Source organism: Lycorma delicatula, chromosome 9, assembly GCF_047948215.1.
Source record: "Lycorma delicatula isolate Av1 chromosome 9, ASM4794821v1, whole genome shotgun sequence".
In the NCBI taxonomy this organism is placed as follows: Eukaryota; Metazoa; Arthropoda; class Insecta; order Hemiptera; family Fulgoridae; genus Lycorma; species Lycorma delicatula.
In genome coordinates this window covers 9,362,809-9,376,396 of record NC_134463.1, presented here as the reverse complement: position 1 = coordinate 9,376,396, position 13,588 = coordinate 9,362,809, and the positions used below count along the sequence as shown (strand labels likewise).

General features: G+C 30.9%; 1 protein-coding gene across 2 annotated transcripts in view; it reads right to left on the bottom strand.

Moving 5' to 3' along the window:
- LOC142329786 (uncharacterized) overlaps positions 1 to 13,588 on the bottom strand; it is an 84,659-nt gene that overhangs the window by 45,297 nt on the left and 25,774 nt on the right. The window contains exon 1 of one of the 2 annotated variants that reach the window (XM_075374577.1): positions 5,361 to 5,464. The exons of the other annotated variant lie outside the window; for it this stretch is intronic. The gene's annotated coding sequence lies outside the window, so the exon portion shown is untranslated. Of the gene's footprint in view, positions 1 to 5,360; positions 5,465 to 13,588 lie in introns of those variants that run through there. 2 annotated transcript variants of the gene reach the window in all.

Below are 13,588 nucleotides of genomic sequence, written 5' to 3'. Positions count from 1 at the left end.
TGCTCTACTTTAATGTTTTAAAACATGAAAGAAAAAAAAATTAATTAAACAAACTATCTATAATTAATAAATTTTATTAACCTTGATTGTTTTATATGGCAACAGTAATTTGTTGAAAAAGCAGGTGTCAAAAAATTGCATCATAAAACACTGCTGTATATTTTTTATTAATTTTTTTTAATATAAATTTTTTTAATTGATACTACAAATTTTTAAATTATAAATAAATATATTTTCATTAAATATTATACTTTTCAAAAAAATACTTCTTTGATAAAATCCTGTTGGCATATTTGATGTACATTATTTCTTTCCTTATCATGTTTGTTGTTCATGCATTTTGATATATACTTTTGTAAAATTTTGTGTTGTGTATTTTATAGTATTTGTTTTTATTGTTAACCTATTATTTTTTTTTCAATCAAGCTGATTCAGAAGAAGTAATTTTATTCTATTAAAAAATGTTTTGTTTTTGCATTAAATATTAATTTTTTTTTGTGACAAAATCCAGTAACTGTAAAATGTATTCAATTTTAAATACAAAATTGGTGTGGTAACTATGATTAACATCATAGGTACCACATCAATACACTGTATAATTACAATTACTAAGATTTAGCATTTAGAAAACAAATCTTTATTTTCAAATTTAACTATAAAATTTAGTTGTTTTAAAGTTTTACACAACAAACGTACTGAAATTTTCTAACTCTCTAAAATTAAGTTACTTTTCAAAATCTTAATACATAAATCATGTAAATAATATAAAAATAATTTACAAATTTTTGGGTTAGGAGAAAATATACTTTCTTGCAAAAATAATAGCATATTATTTTCTGTCAAAATTCACTGTAATATTTGTAGATTTAGAAATTAGTTTATTAAAAAAAATAAACAGAGATTTCAAAAATACCTTACAAATAAATATCTTAAAGTTACTGGTCACTTAAGGATTCCAACTGCCAGTTCAAGGGTTAAACTATATACAAAAAATTCAAGTCTGTGGTTTATGACATCACTTTTTAAAATGTACTATTTGTTTTAAATAAGAGGATAATTTGGTGTTAACTATGATTTAAATGAGGCTGTACAATATTTCAAAAATATAATTATTGCAGAAGAATAACTTTTTTAATTAAAACTGTTTCTTTTGCAATATTCATATCTGAATTAAATTTCAATAAATACTTACAGCAAAATTTAATCTCCATGTAATTATTTTAAATAACATAAATAGCATATTATTTTATTGCCTAGAATATTAATTTATGTTTAATTAATTTTTTCAGTTACGGTTATCATTTGAGGGATACAGATGCCAACAAGAGGGCTACTATTTAACACCAACATGTCATCATGTGACAGTACTCTTAATGCTTTATCATCAGTTTCTTAACTATTTTCTAATCATCTTATATCAAGATCCATTTATCACTGATGAAATATTTCAGCATATAATGATTACAAATTCATTATCTATTTTATTACCTATTAAATTATATCTTTTTTTTTCACAATATTTTATAATTCCACTGAGATTATAATAATTGATCTGAGTGCAATCTTCTGTCCTTCCTAGCATTATCAGTCCCATTTGTGGTTGATGCATTTCGAAGTACCTCCATTCTCAAAACCACTTTTAGGACTGAGTCTTCCTGAGGTGGGGTTGTTGAATAAATAGCAATGTTAAAGGGGGTTTTCCTGATTTTTTGTTTTAAATTAGAAATTAGGTATTAAAACATAGGATTATTTGATATTTTAGCTTCCAAATAAAACAATTCATTAAATTCTGAGCAGTAGAAAAGATTTTATGAATTTTTTTCTTGACCATTATCATAGTGATCTATTTCATTCACAGTTCTAAATTTTCTGAAGTCTTCTAAATTTTTCTGTGTGCCAAAGATACCTGTGCTCATAATAAAGCCAACTGTGAAGACACCCATAAAAACATTCATTACCTAAAGCAGTAATGACAGCTATTACGTTTATATATACAGATAATACAATCAGAATTACTGAAACGTTTCTTACATGGTAAACTCAAAATCCAGATGAAAGCTTTAATGGCTGCATATGACAAAGGTACAAGAAACTGTATTTGTAGGACTCAGAACCCTTCAACGTGGTATAACAGATACTGCTATTTGTTATAATGATGATTCCATTTTTAAAGCTACTGTTTAACAAAGACTACAAATATTAAGCCTGGAAAATTTATGATAGGACAATTTAAAAGATGTAGACCAAAAAAGAATTGAAAAACCTGAAAATGATGCAACAGAAGTATACAAAAAGAGAAGGGTTGTAAAGAAATTACTAAAAATAAAAAGGTAAGATATAGAAAAACATGATTAATGCCCTTGGAGGATTTTAGAGATTAGCAAGTACAATTTCCAGTAAATGTTATCTTAAAAGGTCTTTAAAAAAAAAAAAGTGATTTTTTTTTAAATTTAGCAACACTTGCAAGAATGGAGGGAGCAATTAACTTGAAAATTTTTGGAAATGTGTACCATCATTATATTTAACTGACGTACTATTATTACCAATATAAATTGAAAACTGAGAATACAAAAATTAAATGGTGGCTGTTGCTTTTATGTAAAAAATAATATATAAATTTTTTTTTTAGAAATTTATAAACTTATTCAACCCAACTAGATTCAATAATTCAACTAGACTCAGATTAAGCTACTGTACAGGTTAGAAAGGCAGAAAAACGAACACCTCCTTCTGAACAATTCTACACCAAAAATTAACTTGAACTTATAGAAATGACTAAGTCAAAAGAAAACAAAATCCAGGAAACTGATGTAAAAGACAAAAACATTATTAATCTGTTCATTTTTGTAATTTTTGAACAAAACCTTTAAATAATATCGGTAACAATAATAATTAGTGTTATTACATGTTAATTATTAAATAAGTAAATGAATTTTATGGTCAAGTGAGCAGGACTAAATTATCAAAACTTTCTTTAAAAACTCAGAATCCATGATCGCAACATAAAGAGCATTTTGTACTTGCTACCGTTCCAGATCAGAAAATAATGCTGAAGCGAATTGCAAATGTATGGTAACTGTTTCTGCATTACTGGGACGATCAGCTGACCATCCTTGGCCATCAGCACAGCTAAAAATGTCACTGTTGTAAGAGCAGTCTCTAAACCCTTCTATTTGAAAACATGCTTCTGCATTAGAGATTTCCAATCTATATGCGAGGCGAATTTTGTATGTCGATTTGATTTTGTAACCGTACAAAATGTTACTTGCATAGAAATTAAGTGGGCAAGACTGGGAAAGCTGGAGAACTTTGAGTCAGGCAATTTTTTCATGTGTGCTCCTGAGTCTGTTGTGTGAAGCAACGAAGCTCATTTGATAAGCATTAATGAATGAATTACTAAATATCTCATCTGAAGTAAACTAACAAGATTAAATTTTAAATTTCAAAACAACTTCCAACAAATCTTTCCTATAGACATCTCTTTAAGAAAATTCAAAATTTTAGGCAATTTCCAAACCAAATGCAGTTTAACTGAAATAAGAAACATCTTGGACCTTATGTAGTATAGAACCGCATTTTTAACAAATTGCTGCATTCATTCTAACATATTAATTCGGTAAATAAAATATGTTATTGTATAGTTTTGTTGTTAACTCTGAACATAATTTACACTAATTTAGAATAATCTACAAGTGAAGAAGAAATTAACTGACTGATAAGGGTGTTACTGCTTGCTATCTTTTCTTATTCTGTATGGATTTCTGTCATTACATTGTCTTGATTTATAAAATACTTTATTTTTTACTTATTCATTATCTGCTATCAAGATGTAACCAACTTTTATTTAAATGTAGATATTCTGTATTTCATAATTAAATAAGTCACTTTATATGATGATTATGTTAAGTTCATTTTAAAATGTTGACAATGTCATAAACAAGGATTTCGTAGAGATATGTCATTGCAAGTACCTGGTTGGAAGGTTTGAAATCACAATATTGGAGACAATTATTCATTTTATTTGCACAAGGGTAAATGAATCTCTCTACCTAATAATTTTGTTTGACTAAATTCAGAGTTTCTTCCAATACTTCTACCAACTGGAAGAATTACCTCCAAGAAATTTGTGCTCATCATTTATTAAAAACCCCAATCAAAACCGGTGGCCCAAGAAAAACCATAAAAATCAATGAAAGCTGTTTCTCACCTCAGAATATAATGTTGTCGAGCACTTCCTTAGCAATGGGTATTTGAAGGAATGTGCAGAAGAAGACAACATGTATGCTGTGGTAGGAAAACAGCTACCACTCTATCTGCAAAAATTTCAGTCTGTATTTTACCTGGTACAAAAATACTTTCTAATTGTTTGAGAGCAAATAATTATATTCCCAAGGTTTAGAATATGCAACATATACACGAAACCATAAATCAATCTGCACAGTTTGCTGATCTAGATAAAGGTGCTCACACCCAATCCATTGAATCTATGTGGAATCAAGTAAAACACTGAAATAAATGAGAATGCGGTACATATAGATTTTCTAGATTCCTACTTGTGGAGGTGATATTACAAAATATCCAAAAAGGTAGAATATGATTAATAAAAGCCAAGTAAATGTCATAATTAAGCTACACTACTGTTTAATTGTTTAATCAGCCAACTGTTACTTAAGTGATTAGTATGAATGGAAAAACACTGGGCTAATTTTCCAATGATACAATCAAGCATTATTATCATATAACTTCACTAATTCATTATTCATACAAAAAGCTTATTACAGCTTCTTTATCATTTTGGAAAAAAGTAAAGAAATATATAGCAGACACTATGATTTTTTAGAAGAAGATTAATTTACCACATAAACTCTACGGTTGCGCAAAGGAACACATACGATGTGGTATCAGTAGCAAATGAAAAACAGCAAGCTTCACTGTTTTTACACCTTTATCCAACCCAATGTTTTTTTATCGTATACGTCATTACTGTTAAATGTTTTGAGTATTTAAATTATAAATTCAGTAATTATTGCAATTATTTATTATTTAAATAATCAAAACATTTATGTTAATTGGTCGAGGTTAGCGAGCTTAGGTTAAGTTTGGTTAATTTATATCTATAACTATAAACAGCAAACCTTTGGATTATTGTCAATATCGCCCGATATAACCATTATATTATAAATATAATTTAACGAATTAACCTACGCTCGCTAACTTAGACTAATTAACACAGCAATATTTTAAGAAATGATTACATTGTAGAGCAATTAACCGTACAGCATTAGTAATGACAAATTCATCATAAAAAAAATCAACTTAAATTCTATTAATTTATGTTAGAATGGTATAAAATTACTTACTTGGTCAGAAAAACAAAAGTGAACACCACCAAATAAATAATACTTATATTAGAATATAAACCCCTCCATCACAACGGTCTTAGACAGACATTCACAGTATTAATGATTGTTCAATACTGCCAACAAATGCAATTGTATACTTCAATACATACGATATCTCGTTATAATACTGAATAATAATAATGTTTTTGTTTAACATAAAAGTAATGCAACACAAAAACACAGTAATTATACGTAAAAATTCAAAAAAACATTTTCGTTAATAAATTAAACAGCCAGTAATCATTTTCAATTACTTATACATTTTTGACCATGACGATCGGAGGTGGTATTAATTTAAAAATGCATACTTTTGAAACGACACACCGCCAAATTTATTATTTTTTTTCTATAAAAATGTACTTAAAATATTTTACAAGAATTTAGTTGTCCTTTTTTTTGTGACATCGTCTAAATAAAAAATGACTCTGGAAGACCGGACAAGTCGAAAGTGGTCAGCAAAGAACTAGTTGGGAGAAACGAATCATTGTAATGATCCAAATCACGTAAATCATTCGAATCACATAAATCTTTCAGAAAATCTTTCCAAATATGCCAGTTTCTCCCAACACTGTAATAGCCGCCTTTACTTATGTACTTTGTTTGTACCGCATGAAAATAGTTAAAGCATCACCAGACACCATGTCACAGCACCTTCAAGAATAGCTAAACAACACTGAAGCATGGTGGAAGTTGTGGCAAATAAAGTCTGACAAAAATAAAAGTACACATTTTAGTTTCACTCTCTGAACAAATGTCCACTTGTTATAATCGATGACATTCAGCTACCGCAATCAAATTCTACAAAATACGTTGGTATTCATCTTGACAAAAGGCCCGCATTTGGAAAAACGAGAAAACTGAATATTAAATTTTGTCAGTTGTACTGGATTGTAAATCGAAAGTCAAAATTATCTCTGAACGAGTTAACTATTTACAAAGCCATCCTGAATCCAATCTGGATTTATGGCAGCCAGTTACTGGGAATATTAATAAAATGAAATGTAATTATATTACATTTTCAATCCACCGTTTTTCACAGTTCACAGATTTACCTTGGTCCATTACAAATAAGAATGTACACGACTCTTTACATACCTACAGTTATAGAAGGAATCTCTATTTAATAATCAAAACTCAACGGTCATCCAAATGTACTGTCAATTAACGTTTCAAACCGCATTCGACACTTAAATCCCACTGACCTTTTTTAAAATTCAAGATTTTTAAGAAGTAAATCCTAATTATTTTTTTAATTTTACCGTTGAGTTTTTCTCCTTGAAGACACTTGCAAACATTTATTCACCTCATTTGTACATTTGTCCTGAATGAACAAATTATAGATATCTACTTGCATTAAAAAAAGTTTATATCAGCTGTTATTTATTTCAAACACATTCTAAAATACGTTAAACCAATTTAAAAAATAAACCACCTAATAATCTCATCTGATGCCAGTGTGAAACAGCTGCAATGTAGACTATTTCCTTACTCATTTCCTGCCAGTTCATGACTGCTTCAGGTCGAACCTGTAGTGCAGCGAGTATGATTTGTGCTTTTATTGAGGCACCCTCGATAATGTTGAGCACGTGATCTTCGTGCGCATCAAGTGGACTAAAACCAAGGGCGAGGTATGTAACGGGCCTGCTAGACACGAATAACACAATCGAATGTGATTTCTGAGTTAGTGAGGATCACCACTGCGTGGAAGGGGGCTGGGGAGTAGAATGGTGGGCATCCACCTACGTCAGTTAAATTTGGTTAGACCACATTCCAGAAGCTAAACAGGAAAAAAGAAAAAAGAGAGCTGAGGGGAGGGAGCAGAATCCAAATTGGGATTGAGGGCCCATGCCGCTGACTGAATAAATTTGGTCGATTTGTGTACTGCATTATCCGCATGGGCGGGTGATTTTAAAGACACGTCCAACCTTGTATTTTCCTATAAAAACTCTTGAAAACGTCGTTTACTGGTCAATTTATTAAATAGAGTGAGAGATCGAACAGTTAACATAAAATATATATATTGTATTGCCATGAAACTTGACAGAATGTCTGTCAGTAAACCTTGTTTCAGATATAAGCATTACGTCTATCTTAATATTTAAAATTGATTCTAGTTTTTTATCAGACAACCCGTTATCATTCCAGATTGCTAGTCTCAGACAGTCGATCGTTTTTTCTCAAGACGATTCATGAATATTTTCAAGTTCATCTTTTCAAGCGTTCACTCAAATCTTTGCAACATACGGTCAAGGACATTCATCGGCCCGTGAAAATTTTGGTTATCAATAGTTTGTTGATCATAGCGACAACTCATTTTAACTTTTTCAGCGTATGTAGTACCAGAAATATTCAGCCTATTATTATATTCATTATTATTGTTACACTAATGTTACTACTATTATAATTATGAAAGCCATTGTTACTAGAGTTCGTTACACGATCGTCTCTCTTTTAGCACTCAAATTGTTATTATTGACATTAGTATAATTATTATTATCAGTAGAATTGTTATTAGTTACAATTCTTGAAGATAGGGCGGGTTTGATAGAATAGACCTTAGTTTTATACTATCGATAGATTTTACACCCTTTGTTAACTCGCCGCAGCTAATGCAGGAAGCTGGAACCTGGTGCCTTAGAACAGACTGTTGTGGCACGATCTGTACCGCATTTTACAGAACGGTGCGGGTGATTGCGTAGATTTTTGGTATGGCCAAAGCGTTGGCAACATTTGCATTGGACCGCTTCTTTTTTAAAATACGGAACTTCAAAGCTTACAGTTGTATAGTTGAGAGATTTCACGTCAAAAATTTCTTTATTATTAGACTTGGGTGCCAAAACATTTGGACGTCAAACGTAAAAAATGTGTTTTTTGATCGTATTTTTGGCGTTTTACACGGGATATCTTAGAAACTAAGGGAGATACAATTCTTCCAGTAGATGAAAAACGAATAAAAATGATAAACCGATCTTATTACTCTTCTCTGGGTTTGATTTTTTAAGAACAGATGTAATGAACAATATCTTAATCTGAGGATGAGTTTGGAAATATATACACTTATTGCCAGGTTTCTATTTTCAGTTAATATTAACAGAACTAAACTAGTGTTCTGGAAGATGTGTGGAAACACATTTTCCAAGAAAATGTGGCTCTCTGCATTTTCACATAGCAATAATGGAGGCGCCTTCCTTGGTAAAATATTCCGGAGGTAAAATAGTCCCCCGTTCGGATCTCCGGGTGGGGACAACTAAGGAAGGGGTCACCAGAAAATTAAAAAATAACATTCTACGAGTCGGAGCGTGGAATGTTAGAAGCTTAAAAAAGGTTGGTAGGCTAGAAAATTTAAAAAGGGAAATGGATAGGGTGAATGTGGATATAGTAGGAATTAGTGAGGTTCGGTGGGAAGAGGAAGGCGACTTTTGGTCAGGTGATTTTAGAGTAATTAACTCAGCGTCAAATAATGGGCAGGCAGGAGTAGGTTTCGTGATGAACAAGAAGATAGGGAGGAGAGTGGAGTATTTCAAAACGCATAGCGATAGAATCATTGTAATAAGGATAAAATCAAAACCTAAACCGACAACGATTGTTAACGTTTATATGCCTACAAGCGCCCATGATGATGATGAGGTAGAGTGTGTATACGAAGAGATTGATGAAGCAATTAAACACGCAAAAGGAGATGAAAATTTAATAATAGTTGGAGATTGGAATGCAAGCATTGGAAAAGGCAAGGAAGGAAATATAGTGGATGAATACGGGCTGGGCAAAAGGAATGAAAGAGGGGACCGACTTATAGAGTTTTGCACGAAGTATAATTTAGTAATTGCCAACACCCAATTTAAAAATCATAATAGAAGAATATACACTTGGAAAAAGCCAGGCGATACTGCAAGGTATCAGATAGATTATATCATGGTTAAGCAAAGATTTAGAAATCAACTCGTTGACTGCAAAACTTGCAGACATTGATAGCGACCATAATTTGGTGATAATGAAATGTAGATTGGGGTTTAAAAACCTGAAGAAAAGTTGTCAGATGAATCGGTGGAATTTAGAGAAGCTTGAGGAAGAGGAGGTAAAGAAGATTTTCGAGGAGGACATCGCAAGAGGTCTGAGTAAAAAAGATAAGGTAGAAAATGTAGAAGAAGAATGGGAAAATGTTAAAAAGGAAATTCTTAAATCAGCAGAAGCAAACTTAGGCGGAATAAAGAGAACTGGTAGAAGACCTTGGGTTTCAGACGATATATTGCAGCTGATGGATGAACGTAGAAATATAAGAATGCTAATGATGAAGAAAGTAAAAGGAACTATCGCCAATTAAGAAATGCTATAAATAGGAAGTGCAAACTGGCGAAAGAAGAGTGGATTAAAGAAAAGTGTTCAGAAGTGGAAAGAGAAATGAACATTGGTAAAATAGACGGAGCATACAGGAAAGTTAAGGAAAATTTTGGGGTACATAAATTAAAATCTAATAATGTGTTAAACAAAGATGGTACACCAATATATAATACGAAAGGTAAAATCGATAGATGGGTGGAATATATTGAAGAGTTATACTGAGGAAATGAATTAGAAAATGGTGTTATAGAGGAAGAAGAGGAAGTTGAGGAGGATGAAATGGGAGAAACAATACTGAGATCTGAATTTAAGAGAGCATTAAAAGATTTAAATGGCAGAAAGGCTCCTGGAATAGACGGAATACCTGTAGAATTACTGCGCAGTGCAGGTGAGGAAGCGATTGATAGATTATACAAACTGGTGTGTAATATTTATGAAAAAGGGGAATTTCCGTCAGACTTCAAAAAAAGTGTTATATTTATGATACCAAAGAAAGCAGGGGCAGATAAATGTGAAGAATATAGAACAATTAGTTTAACTAGTCATGCATCAAAAATCTTAACTAGAATTTTATACAGAAGAATTGAGAGGAGAGTGGAAGAAGTGTTAGGAGAAGACCAATTTGGTTTCAGGAAAAGTATAGAGACAAGGGAAGCAATTTTAGGCCTCAGATTAATAGTAGAAGGAAGATTAAAGAAAAACAAACCAACATACTTGGCGTTTATAGACCTAGAAAAGGTTTTCGATAACGTAGATTGGAATAAAATGTTCAGCATTTTAAAAAAATTAGGGTTCAAATACAGAGATAGAAGAACAATTGCTAACATGTACAGGAACCAAACAGCAACAATAAAAATTGAAGAACATAAGAAAGAAGCCCTAATAAGAAAGGGAGTCCGACAAGGATGTTCCCTATCTCCGTTACTTTTTAATCTTTACATGGAACTAGCAGTTAATGATGTTAAAGAACAATTTAGATTCGGAGTAACAGTACAAGGTGAAAAGATAAAGATGCTACGATTTGCTGATGATATAGTAATTCTAGCTGAGAGTAAAAAGGATTTAGAAGAAACAATGAATGGCATAGATGAAGTCCTACGTAAGAACTATGGCATGAAAATAAACAAGAACAAAACAAAAGTAATGAAATGTAGTAGAAATAACAAAGATGGACCACTGAATGTGAAAATAGTAGGAGAAAAGATTATGGAGGTAGAAGAATTTTGTTATTTGGGAAGTAAAATTACTAAAGATGGACGAAGCAGGAGCGATATAAAATGCCGAATAGCACAAGCTAAACGAGCCTTCAGTAAGAAATATAATTTGTTTACATCAAAAATTAATTTAAATCTCAGGAAAAGATTTTTGAAAGTGTATGTTTGGAGTGTCGCTTTATATGGAAGTGAAACTTGGACAATCGGAGTATCTGAGAAGAAAAGATTAGAAGCTTTTGAAATGTGGTGCTATAGGAGAATGTTAAAAATCAGATGGGTGGATAAAGTGACAAATGAAGAGGTATTGCGGCAAATAGATGAAGAAAGTAGCATTTGGAAAAATATAGTTAAAAGAAGAGACAGACTTATAGGCCACATACTAAGGCATCCTGGAATAGTCGCTTTAATATTGGTAGGACAGGTAGAAGGGAAAAATTGTGTAGGCAGGCCACGTTTGGAGTATGTAAAACAAATTGTTGGGGATGTAGGATGTAGAGGGTATACTGAAATGAAACGACTAGCACTAGATAGGGAATCTTGGAGAGCTGCATCAAACCAGTCAAATGACTGAAGACAAAAAAAAAAAAAGGATCTTTTACTTGACAATGGACAAAAAAAATTTTTAAATATTTAAAAAAATTAAAATAACACAGAAGCTGTAGGTAATGGAGAAATTATGAATACATATTTGAAAACAGGATAAAGAACTGCATTAAGTACACCTATTGGTACTCGTGAGACAAAAATCATGTTGACCAGTGATATAGGCAACTTTACATGCGATATTAGGCACTTGAAATCTCCAAAATCAATCTGAAGATAAAAGTGTCCCATGATGAGCTTCCTTAACAAATTTAGAAGTGATTCCGTTACTTTCTTCTGTGAGCTAATCATACTTTATGTAAATTTATATGTCAAATCTACTAAAATGTAAATCTACCCTACTAGTGACACCTTGAAAGGAACTAATTGTATAGTGATTATTATTAATTTGAATAAAGTAATTATTGTGGCTGATGCCACTTACATGCTTTCATTCAATCGACTCTTATAGCTACTTTTATGGGGATTTCAGATCTGCAAGGGCAGGGTATTTAGAAATACGAATTTAAAGAAAGCGTGATGTTTTAAGGAATTGTAGAGTACAATATCTCATGGTACCACGGGTTAGTTTATTGATTATAAATCTCAGTTGGATAATCTGAGAGAAGATTCTGCAATTACCTCACTGGATGAGCACGTGTTCAGCATTGTTACTATAAGCTGTTTTACAATTCTGCAAAACCCTTGGTTCTAACAAAACTAAGTGAGAAAAAATAATTATATATCACACCTTATATAAATATTAAAAATAAAGAGTAAGAGATATACTGTATTAAAATAAAGAATCATTCACTATATAGTTAAAAATATATCTAAATAGATACTTTCGAATTATTAATTGGGAACATCCATGTCACTAGTTTAAAACTGTGATTGATAAATATATTAGTGTACATAAAAATAGGTCATAATTGTTCAATAAGTCTCTTTGAAAATTACAGTTTTGAATAAAAATTCAGTGATAATGGTGGTAAAAATCATCTAAACTTTACTAGCTAATGCTCCAAATTATGAATCTGCAATTTTTTACAAGCGAGTTTAACAGTTTGAAAGTGGCCAAAATTTTTCTGATAAACATTCAAAATTAAAAGCGGCTGAAAGTTAAAAATAAATGGTAATGATAATTAACATGGAGAGATAACCATTCAAAGTTTCAACTGTAATTGCAGAATCTCAGATCGATGAAATTATTCAAGGAGCTAGACAGATTATAAAATAATGGATTGATGGAACTAGTTACTTAAACACCAAATCTTTAAAACAAAAACTGATCAAAAGACTAATTTTCATTTGACCATACAATAAAATGCCAAAATTTATTCAATTGTCATTGAACTATTGTGCAACACAAGCGAGATTAGTTTCATTACAGATTATTGACAGCCAGATTATGGAATTAACCAGATTTCACGTACAGAGGGCACTTAAACAACACTGCCCGATTGACAGACTTTAATATATGTATTAATAATATAATAAAGAGAAGGAAAAATAATTAAGATAGTATGAGCTAGATCAGATCAATTTAAAGAACTGAATCATCAGAAGTTTGTGAAGTATATAAAGAGGATTTCTTTATATATAATATAAATGTTAGTGAGATCCATCGATGACAAAACTATGTAATAACTCTCATAGTTATTACATAGATTACATTTACAAACTAAATTATGCAATATAAATACATCCAGAATTAGACATTAAGTTTAACACAACATAGTTGAAATGCAAGTTGAAATATAGTAAAAAAAATTGGAATAGTAAGGATGAAAAAAGACTGACATAAAAATTTGGACAAACATATAATTCAAATTAAAAGTTATTACAAAAAAAAAAAAGAGTTGACAAAAGTTAATGGAAAAACAGAGGAAATAATTTTACGTATGAAAAATGCTCTTGTTTGTTACATTCACATTTGGATTTTTTTTTTACCTATCTTTAGCAAAGTAAGTGATAAACACAGTAATTGATTTCCCCAGGATATATCAATGAAGGAAACATTCTTCAGGGAAAATTTAAGATATTTATTTT